This window comes from Pseudophryne corroboree, unplaced genomic scaffold (genome assembly GCF_028390025.1).
Source record: "Pseudophryne corroboree isolate aPseCor3 unplaced genomic scaffold, aPseCor3.hap2 scaffold_467, whole genome shotgun sequence".
In the NCBI taxonomy this organism is placed as follows: Eukaryota; Metazoa; Chordata; class Amphibia; order Anura; family Myobatrachidae; genus Pseudophryne; species Pseudophryne corroboree.
The window spans coordinates 264769-272888 of NW_026970079.1; the positions used below are offsets into that span (position 1 = coordinate 264769).

Here is an 8120-nt window from a genome sequence, read left to right on the forward strand (position 1 = left end):
ACTAAAATGTGCTCCCCATTTTGTTCAAAATCCGAAAAGAGCTCGGTAAAGTTTGACAGCCCATCCACAGACCCGTACCACGGGATAAGAAGGAATTCAAATGTATACTTCGCAATACCTCGAAGCTTGATTTACAACACGTACGGCACGATGATACATGACCCCCCAAACACGGATTCATACACACATGCTTCTGCTATCTCACTAGGTCATACCCTCTTCACACCTACTCCTCTCTCCTCCCTTACCCAACCATGGAAATGAATTAACCCCTAACATATATTTTTCTCCTTTTGAAATGTTTTCAGGAAGTGGCAGTTATTATTGACTGCCAAAGGGTGGACTGTCAAAGTCAGAAAAATATCTCTATGCACACTACCATATTTGCACCTCACCCAGGTCCGTGCTGCGCATGCGTACGCTCTCCCGTACGTGCGCATACTCACAGTCGCGGGCACCCGCAGGCGCATGGTATGCGTATTTACGGTAGAGTTTATGTGGTTGTAGCGTGCGACTCAATCGTAACATATTTTCACTAATAATGTATTTTGTAGATCATGGTCCCTTTGATAGATTCTGAAAGTTTGGTTAATATAGAATGTTTATGAACAGAGGAATCCCTCTTTGTTTGATACGAAGGGTCAGACAGGAGTAATACAGTGGTGTTTAGTATCCATCGGAAGAATATTTAATTAGAAATATTCCGGTGTTGGTTTGAAGCAGATCAATCGCTCGTGCGAATAGTTATGGACATAAGAAGTTTATGAACATTTACTTTATTTGCACTTTATTACCCATGCGGCGGGATACCCAGTTTCCCTCCCACCTGAGCAGTTGGAAATAGTCACAGCCCACCTGTATGAATCAACCTATGACCTTTTGTTATAATGCGAAGCCGAATTCCTGTGTCCAATGAACAATGAGATTGTAGGGACCATTGAATTGTATTGTGTGTGGGGCATAAATAGGCAGGCCGACCGTATCCAGTTCTCTCTCTCTTCAATGGTTCTCATTGCTGATAATCGGGAGCTGGATATCGAGGCGCATGCGATCGTTCCCCTTGTGCGTAAGTTTTCTCCGTAATCATATTGTCTTACTGTGAGCCATCTCTCTCTCTCTCTATCTCTCTCTCTCTTCTCTTTCTCTCGTATTTTCCTTTAATTGTATTGTATTGTATTTCCTGTGTAGTTTATCTGGTTAGTTGGTTTATGTTATATTGTAGTGTATGCTTTGTACTGTGATTCTTTTTGCAAGTATAATAGTCATAATACATATAATAGGTTTCGGACCCTAAGCCCAGGTATCTGTGTATTCTTTATAGTGTTAAGTATTCTCTGAGCGCCGGTGACGCTCAAGCAGCTTTGTAGTTAATCAGGTTACACCAGGTTGCACTTACACTCTGTCTCTACACTAAGGTATACTGTGTATCTCATCGTTAAAGGTATAGAGATAAAGGTTTAAACGTTGTAAGCGTCTGCACCGCTGGTGATCTCCTCGTGGTCCCGAGCGTACGCTACGCTATAGCGAATCATTACGTTAGTCGGCAGCCAATAGCGTGCCTGCCTGTGATCACTGGGCCGTAAGCGAACGTGACGCTTGAGCGTCTCGACTACGGTTGAGCGATCGCTACACAACTTGCGTACCCTTACGGTACTTCTTACGTAGATAGCGTATAGTGTTCTTAGACCTCTTAAAGTGTTTTATATACGATAAATATTTAGCTTTATCAGGTCGCTGCTCGGGTACCCCCCTGTCAAGTGAAGGAGATCCAACTGAGGCAGCACAAGGGAACTCTCGAAAGAGGAACAAGGCTAGAGGAAGATCTGAGACAAAGAAATCTGATTTTTACCAGAGTTGACCAGAAGAAAGCACAAACACAGTTCCCCACTACCACAAATAATGCAGTTGAGTTTCCCACATTTGGGGAAATCACAGGGGTCAGCATACCCAGAATGCAATGAATGAACCTCACCCTGGGAGAACAATCTTCATGACCATGGTATCTCCTATGCAAAATAAGTATGATTTGGGATAGGGCTGGGGAGGGCCGCTGCTCAGGCACATCTCTGTCAAGTAAAGGAGATTCAACTGAGGCAGCACAAGGGAACTCTCATCTGGGGACAACAACTGCAGGGAGAACACATATTTTCAGATGAACATGGGAGGGCAGAAGGCTGCCTAATACTGAAGCACCCCCAAACAACAAACCAAATGCAATAACTAGTGCAAGCATTCCTGGGGGAAGGCCTGCAGCAGATGGATTTGCATATGGTGATGTCATCCAAGCAGTGGGTCAAAGTTGGCTTCAACCCTCGTCTGCATATGAAAAGAAAAAAGGGATGTGCAGGGCATGGCGGCCTTTTGCGGCGCTTGCATGACCCCTAATTCGCATTAAACACCTCCACCCTCCTTAGGTGTGGGGCTCATGTTGGCTATGCCCCAGCACCTGAAGCATTCAAGCTGATTTCTTGCAGCAGCTGGGCACTGTAACAGCTCCAGAGCTGCTCTGTAAGGCAAGTAAAAGGGTGTGGGCCCTGCAGCACTACCTGTAGTTCGCATTGTGCGTTGGAAGGCACAAAGTAAGCAGACGGGAGAAGTCAGGATAGTGCGCAAGGGCATAGAAGGGAGCGGCTCAAGAAAAGAGAAGTGGAAACAGACAGCAAACTAGGCTGGAGAGAGACCTGAGACAAAGAGATCTGAATTATACGAGAGCCGACCAGAGGAAACACAAATTATGCAGTCAAGTGTCCCACATTTGGGGAAATCGCAGGAGCAGCACACCCAGAGTGCAATGGGTGAGCTTTGCCCTGGGAGAAGCACCTTCCTGATCATAGTATCTCACCTGGCAGGTAAGTAGGAGTTGGGCTAGAGCTGGGGAGGGTCGCTGCTCGGGCACCCCCCTGTCAAGTGAAGGAGATCCAACTGAGGCAGCACAAGGGAACTCTCGAAAGAAGAACAAGGCTAGAGGAAGATCTGAGACAAAGAAATCTGACTTTTACCAGAGTTGACCAGAAGAAAGCACAAACACAGTCCCCCACTACCACAAATAATGCAGTCGAGTTTCCCACATTTGGGGAAATCACAGGGGTCAGCATACCCAGAATGCAATGAATGAACCTCACCCTGGGAGAACAATCTTCATGACCATGGTATCTCCTATGCAAAATAAGTATGATTTGGGATAGGGCTGGGGAGGGCCGCTGCTCAGGCACATCTCTGTCAAGTAAAGGAGATTCAACTGAGGCAGCACAAGGGAACTCTCATCTGGGGACAACAACTGCAGGGAGAACACATATTTTCAGATGAACATGGGAGGGCAGAAGGCTGCCTAATACTGAAGCACCCCCAAACAACAAACCAAATGCAACAACTAGTGCAAGCATTCCTGGGGGAAGGCCTGCAGCAGATGGATTTGCATATGGTGATGTCATCCAAGCAGTGGGTCAAAGTTGGCTTCAACCCTCGTCTGCATATGAAAAGAAAAAAGGGATGTGCAGGGCATGGCGTCCTTTTGTGGTGCTTGGATGAACCCTCCTTCGGTGTGGGGCTCATGTTGGCTATGCCCCAGCCCCTGAAGCATTCAAGATGATTTCTTGCAGCAGCTGGGCACTGTAACAGCTCCAGAGTTGCTCTGTAAAGCATGTAAAAGGGTGTGGGCCCTGCAGCACTACCTGTAGTATGCATTGTGCGTTGGAAGGCACAAAGTAAGCAGACAGGAGAGGTCAGGATAGTGCGCAAGGGCATAGAAGGGAGCGGCTCAAGAAAAGAGAAGTGGAAACAGACAGCAAACTAGGCTGGAGAAAGACCTGAGACAAAGAGATCTAAATTATATGAGAGCCGACCAGAGGAAACACAAATTATGCAGTCAAGTGTCCCACATTTGGGGAAATCGCAGGAGCAGCACACCCAGAGTGCAATGGGTGAGCCTTGCCCTGGGAGAAGCACCTTCCTGATCATAGTATCTCACCTGGCAGGTAAATAGGAGTTGGGCTAGAGCTGGGGAGGGTCGCTGCTCGTGCACCCCCCTGTCAAGTGAAGGAGATCCAACTGAGGCAGCACAAGGGAACTCTCGAAAGAAGAACAAGGCTAGAGGAAGATCTGAGACAAAGAAATCTGACTTTTACCAGAGCTGACCAGAGGAAAGCACAAACACAGTCCCCCACTACCACAAATAATGCAGTCGAGTTTCCCACATTTGGGGAAATCACAGGGGTCAGCATACCCAGAATGCAATGAATGAACCTCACCCTGGGAGAACAATCTTCATGACCATGGTATCTCCTATGCAAAATAAGTATGATTTGGGATAGGGCTGGGGAGGGCCGCTGCTCAGGCACATCTCTGTCAAGTAAAGGAGATTCAACTGAGGCAGCACAAGGGAACTCTCATCTGGGGACAACAACTGCAGGGAGAACACATATTTTCAGATGAACATGGGAGGGCAGAAGGCTGCCTAATACTGAAGCACCCCCAAACAACAAACCAAATGCAACAACTAGTGCAAGCATTCCTGGGGGAAGGCCTGCAGCAGATTGATTTGCATATGGTAATGCCATCCAAGCAGTGGGTCAAAGTTGGCTTCAACCCTCGTCTGCATATGAAAAGAGAAAAGGGGCGTGCAGGGCATGGCGGCCTTTTGCGGCGCTTGGATGACCCCTAGTTCGCATTAAACACCTCCACCCTCCTTCGGTGTGGGGCTCATGTTGGCTATGCCCCAGCCCCTGAAGCATTCAAGCTGATTTCTTGCAGCAGCTGGGCACTGTAACAGCTCCAGAGCTGCTCTGTAAGGCAAGTAAAAGGGTGTGGGCCCTGCAGCACTACCTGTAGTTTGCATTGTGCATTGGAAGGCACAAAGTAAGCAGACGGGAGAAGTCAGGATAGTGCGCAAGGGCATAGAAGGGAGCGGCTCAAGAAAAGAGAAGTGGAAACAGACAGCAAACTAGGCTGGAGAGAGACCTGAGACAAAGAGATCTGAATTATACGAGAGCCGACAAGGGGAAACACAAATTATGCAGTCAAGTGTCCCACATTTGGGGAAATTGCAGGAGCAGCACACCCAGAGTGCAATGGGTGAGCCTTGCCCTGGGAGAAGCACCTTCATGATCATAGTATCTCACCTGGCAGGTAAGTAGGAGTTGGGCTAGAGCTGGGGAGGGTCGCTGCTCGGGCACCCCCCTGTCAAGTGAAGGAGATCCAACTGAGGCAGCACAAGGGAACTCTCGAAAGAGGAACAAGGCTAGAGGAAGATCTGAGACAAAGAAATCTGACTTTTACCAGAGCTGACCAGAGGAAAGCACAAACACAGTCCCCCTCTACCACAAATAATGCAGTAGAGTTTCCCACATTTGGGGAAATCACAGGGGTCAGCATACCCAGAATGCAATGAATGAACCTCACCCTGGGAGAACAATCTTCATGACCATGGTATCTCCTATGCAAAATAAGTATGATTTGGGATAGGGCTGGGGAGGGCCGCTGCTCAGGCACATCTCTGTCAAGTAAAGGAGATTCAACTGAGGCAGCACAAGGGAACTCTCATCTGGGGACAACAACTGCAGGGAGAACACATATTTTCAGATGAACATGGGAGGGCAGAAGGCTGCCTAATACTGAAGCACCCCCAAACAACAAACCAAATGCAACTACTAGTACAAGCATTCCTGGGGGAAGGCCTGCAGCAGATGGATTTGCATATGGTGATGTCATCCAAGCAGTGGGTCAAAGTTGGCTTCAACCCTCATCTGCATATGAAAAGAGAAAAGGGGCGTGCAGGGCATGGCGGCCTTTTGCGGCGCTTGGATGACCCCTAGTTCGCATTAAACACCTCCACCCTCCTTCGGTGTGGGGCTCATGTTGGCTATGCCCCAGCCCCTGAAGCATTCAAGCTGATTTCTTGCAGCAGCTGGGCACTGTAACAGCTCCAGAGCTGCTCTGTAAGGCAAGTAAAAGGGTGTGGGCCCTGCAGCACTACCTGTAGTTTGCATTGTGCGTTGGAAGGCACAAAGTAAGCAGATGGGAGAAGTCAGGATAGTGCGCAAGGGCATAGAAGGGAGCGGCTCAAGAAAAGAGAAGTGGAAACAGACAGCAAACTAGGCTGAAGAGAGACCTGAGACAAAGAGATCTGAATTATATGAGAGCCGACCAGGGGAAACACAAATTATGCAGTCAAGTTTCCCACATTTGGGGAAATCAAAGGGGCAGCACACCCAGAGTGCAATGGGTGAGGCTTGCCCTGGGAGAAGCACCTACATGATCATAGTATCTCACCTGGCAGGTAAGTAGGAGTTGGGCTAGAGCTGGGGAGGGTCGCTGCTCGGGCACCCCCCTGTCAAGTGAAGGAGATCCAACTGAGGCAGCACAAGGGAACTCTCGAAAGAAGAACAAGGCTAGAGGAAGATCTGAGACAAAGAAATCTGACTTTTACCAGAGCTGACCAGAGGAAAGCACAACACAGTCCCCCACTACCACAAATAATGCAGTCGAGTTTCCCACATTTGGGGAAATCACAGGGGTCATCATACCCAGAATGCAATGAATGAACCTCACCCTGGGAGAACAATCTTCATGACCATGATATCTCCTATGCAAAATAAGTATGATTTGGGATAGGGCTGGGGAGGGCCGCTGCTCAGGCACATCTCTGTCAAGTAAAGGCGATTCAACTGAGGCAGCACAAGGGAACTCTCATCTGGGGACAACAACTGCAGGGAGAACACATATTTTCAGATGAACATGGGAGGGCAGAAGGCTGCCTAATACTGAAGCACCCCCAAACAACAAACCAAATGCAACAACTAGTGCTAGCATTCCTGGGGGAAGGCCTGCAGCAGATGGATTTGCATATGGTGATGCCATCCAAGCAGTGGGTCAAAGTTGGCTTCAACCCTCGTCTGCATATGAAAAGAAAAAAGGGATGTGCAGGGCATGGCGGCCTTTTGCGGCCCTTGGATGACCCCTAATTCGCATTAAACACCTCCACCCTCCTTCGGTGTGGGGCTCATGTTGGCTATGCCCCAGCACCTGAAGCATTCCAGCTGATTTCTTGCAGCAGCTGGGCACTGTAACAGCTCCAGAGCTGCTCTGTAAGGCAACTAAAAGGGTGTGGGCCCTGCAGCACTACCTGTAGTTCGCATTGTGCGTTGGAAGGCACAAAGTAAGCAGACGGGAGAAGTCAGGATAGTGCGCAAGGGCATAGAAGGGAGCGGCTGAAGAAAAGAGAAGTGGAAACAGACAGCAAACTAGGCTGGAGAGAGACCTGAGACAAAGAGATCTGAATTATACGAGAGCCGACCAGAGGAAACACAAATTATGCAGTCAAGTGTCCCACATTTGGGGAAATCGCAGGAGCAGCACACCCAGAGTGCAATGGGTGAGCCTTGCCCTGGGAGAAGCGTGTACATTTTCGGTATCGCCTGCCTAGAGAAATGGAACCTAGATGGCATTTGGTACCGGGGACACAGTACCTCAATCAAGTCTCTAGTTGCCTCTGAATTAACGATGGATACCGGAACCACGTTTCTCACCACCCAGGCTGACAAGACCTGAGTTATCCGCTTTGCAGCAGGATGACTGCTGTGATATTTCATCTTCCTCGCAAAGGACTGCTGGACAGTCAATTGCCTACTGGAAGTAGTACAAGTGGTCTTCCGACTTCCCCTCTGGGATGACGATCGACTCCCAGCAGCAACAACAGCAGCGCCAGCAGCAGTAGGCGTTACACTCAAGGATGCATCGGAGGAATCCCAGGCAGGAGAGGACTCGTCAGACTTGCCAGTGACATGGCCTGCAGGACTATTGGCTCTCCTGTCTAAGGAGGAAATTGACACTGAGGGAGTTGGTGGTGTGGTTTGCAGGAGCTTGGTTACAAGAGGAAGGGATTTAGTGGTCAGTGGACTGCTTCCGCTGTCATCCAAAGTTTTTGAACTTGTCACTGACTTATGATTAATGCGCTGCAGGTGACGTATAAGGGAGGATGTTCTGAGGTGGTTAACGTCCTTACCCCTACTTATTACAGCTTGACAAAGGCAACACACGGCTTGACACCTGTTGTCCGCATTTGTGTACAGGATGCAAACCTTCATGTCCAAATTTATCCATCTCATCAGTCGTACCTCAGATTT

At 48.7% G+C, this 8120-nt stretch overlaps 6 non-coding genes and 3 pseudogenes across 6 annotated transcripts; all 9 read right to left on the reverse strand.

Moving 5' to 3' along the window:
• Positions 1–1859: 1859 nt before the first annotated feature.
• Positions 1860–2023, reverse strand: LOC135027646 (U1 spliceosomal RNA). Its single transcript, XR_010224061.1, has one exon. It is a non-coding gene; the product is annotated as a U1 spliceosomal RNA (small nuclear RNA).
• Positions 2024–2694: 671 nt separating this feature from the next.
• LOC135027651 (U1 spliceosomal RNA) lies at positions 2695–2857 on the reverse strand. Its single transcript, XR_010224066.1, has one exon. It is a non-coding gene; the product is annotated as a U1 spliceosomal RNA (small nuclear RNA).
• Positions 2858–3009: 152 nt separating this feature from the next.
• On the reverse strand, positions 3010–3173 carry LOC135027643 (U1 spliceosomal RNA). Its single transcript, XR_010224058.1, has one exon. It is a non-coding gene; the product is annotated as a U1 spliceosomal RNA (small nuclear RNA).
• Positions 3174–3828: 655 nt separating this feature from the next.
• On the reverse strand, positions 3829–3982 carry LOC135027659 (U1 spliceosomal RNA; annotated as a pseudogene).
• Positions 3983–4134: 152 nt separating this feature from the next.
• Positions 4135–4298, reverse strand: LOC135027638 (U1 spliceosomal RNA). The gene has a single exon (XR_010224053.1). It is a non-coding gene; the product is annotated as a U1 spliceosomal RNA (small nuclear RNA).
• A 698-nt stretch (positions 4299–4996) lies between these two features.
• On the reverse strand, positions 4997–5132 carry LOC135027653 (U1 spliceosomal RNA; annotated as a pseudogene).
• Positions 5133–5284: 152 nt separating this feature from the next.
• On the reverse strand, positions 5285–5448 carry LOC135027641 (U1 spliceosomal RNA). Its single transcript, XR_010224056.1, has one exon. It is a non-coding gene; the product is annotated as a U1 spliceosomal RNA (small nuclear RNA).
• Positions 5449–6140: 692 nt separating this feature from the next.
• On the reverse strand, positions 6141–6282 carry LOC135027661 (U1 spliceosomal RNA; annotated as a pseudogene).
• Positions 6283–6434: 152 nt separating this feature from the next.
• Positions 6435–6597, reverse strand: LOC135027649 (U1 spliceosomal RNA). Its single transcript, XR_010224064.1, has one exon. It is a non-coding gene; the product is annotated as a U1 spliceosomal RNA (small nuclear RNA).
• Positions 6598–8120: the final 1523 nt, after the last annotated feature.